Genomic DNA, 2,500 nt, shown 5'->3' on the forward strand with positions numbered 1-2,500 from the left:
TAGTCTTCGCCCTATCTTCCCCTTTTACAAAAGAATATACACATGTATATAGATTTTTTAAATCTTGCTGTAGCGCATATATTTTTCCACAACATATACAAAATATGAAAGTAACAAATAGAAATTCACCCTGCATCCTTTAAGTTTGCACCCCATCCTCCACATTTCGAAAAAGAAAGAAAAAAAAAGAATATATAAAATTTCAAAAAGCGAAAGGGAAGAATTTCCTTTACAGAATCCCCCTTCCAAGACGGCGCACGCTCTCTCTCTCTCTCTCTCTCTCTCTCTCTCTCTCTCTCTCTCTCTCTCTCTCTCTCTCTCTCTCGTCAGCTCAAACATATAATTCCGACTCAACTTTAAAGCCATTTTCCTTTTTGAGGGGAACTCCAGCATAAAGGTTGCCAATCACAGTCGCTTCTTTATGTGAGAGTTGCAGAAACGGAGAAACGTCCAAATGCCTACACCACCCACCTTACCAACCCCCTCCCTCCCTTCCCCTACCCCTCTTCCCCCACCCGTCCCCCATCCATTACCATTCAACCCCCCACCTCCCCTCGTTCATACACACCCAGTTCCCGCCTTGTTTTATTCGTCTTAAGGCTGGTTTTATAAGATTGAAAAGACTTGCTTGTTTTGGTTTTTGTCAGTATGAACTCTTTTCGTCTAGTTGTGGGATATGTGGGTTTATTATTATTATTATTATCATTATTATTATTATTATTATTATTATTATTACTATATGCTAAGCTACAACCCTAGTTGGAAAAGCAGGATGCTATAATCCCAGTGGCTCCATAAGGGAAAATAGCCTAGTAAGGAAAGGAAACAAGGAAAAATAAAATGTGTTAAAAACAGTAACAACATTAAAAAAAATATTTCCTATATAAACTATAAAAACTTGAACAAAACAAGAGGAAGAGAAATTAGATAGTATAGTGTGCCCGAATGTACCCTCAGGCATGAGAACTCTAACCCAAGACAGTAGAAGACCATGGTACAGAGGCAATGGCACTACCTAAGACTAGAGAACAATGGTTTGATTTTGGAATGTCCTTCTCCTAGAAGAGCTGCTTACCATAGCTAAAAGAGTTTCTTCTACCTTAATCAATAGTAAAGGAATCATGCTCGAATTAACATTGCTGCTCATGGGAAGAGGCTACGATTTTATCAAAATATTAAAAATTTTCTTCCTGAGGTTTTGCACTTTGAAAAAAATGCATTATCAAAATGTTCTTAATATACTTCAAATAATGAATTTCCATACTGCATTTTCTAAGACAGTAATTAATCTCATGAACCGAATCGTAATTTTCCATTCAAAATACAAAATAAAAAATCTGAAGAATAAATAAAAATAAATAAAATTTTGAACATACACAGAAGTGATACCTAACGAATATGGCTTCTGATATTAATCACATGAACTGATTCGTAATTTTCCATCTAGAATACAAAATACAGAATCTGAAGAACAAAAAAAATTTCAAAAATACACAGAAGTAATAAATCATGAATTTGGCTTCTAATATTGATATCATGAACTGATTCGAAATTTTACACCCAGAATACAAAATACAGAATCTGAAGAACGAACAAAATTTCAAAAATACGCAAAAGTAATAAATAATTTGGCGTCTAATATTTCTCTCATGAACTGATTCGTAATATTCCATGCAGAATACAAAATACAGAATCTGAAGAACAAACAAAATCTCAAAAATACAAAAAGTAATAAATAAAGAATTTGGCTTCTAATATTTCTCTCATGAACTGATTCGAAATTTTTCATTCAGAATACAAAATACAGAATCTGAATAACAAACAAAATGTCAAAAATACGCAAAAAAGTAATAAATAACGAATTTGGCGTCTAATATATCCCCATTATTTGCGTAAGCCCTCGTTTCCTTTGTAGCTTATCATCATCTCCGAAATTTGTATTTCCACTTTTACACTTAATGTCTATTCATCTCATTGAGGGAGAATGTATACTGTCAATTCACGAAACAATTTTCCATTTGATACATTTGATCTCGCTCGGTTTCTTCCCTCGCTTTCTTTAAGCGAGACAAAATTCTGATTTAACTTGAACGAATAAATTTAAACTTTACTGGAAGTTTTACATCCCAAGTATCGCTCGACTTATGTTTTTCAGAATTCTCTCTCTCTCTCTCTCTCTCTCTCTCTCTCTCTCTCTCTCTCTCTCTCTCTCTCTCTCTCTCTCTCTCTGCGCTTCCCATGATCCCCGTATCGTTAGACTTGTGATTATATTTTTTCAATTTCTCTCTCTCTCTCTCTCTCTCTCTCTCTCTCTCTCTCTCTCTCTCTCTCTAGAACCCCGTATCGTTCAACTTATGATTATATGTTTCACAATTCTCTCTCTCTCTCTCTCTCTCTCTCTCTCTCTCTCTCTCTCTCTCTCTCTCTCTCTCTCTCTCTCTCTCCTAGATCCACGTATCACTCGACTTGTCATAATATTTTTCACAATTCTCTCTCTCTC

The sequence above is a fragment of the Palaemon carinicauda genome, chromosome 45 (genome assembly GCF_036898095.1).
Source record: "Palaemon carinicauda isolate YSFRI2023 chromosome 45, ASM3689809v2, whole genome shotgun sequence".
Lineage (NCBI taxonomy): Eukaryota > Metazoa > Arthropoda > Malacostraca > Decapoda > Palaemonidae > Palaemon > Palaemon carinicauda.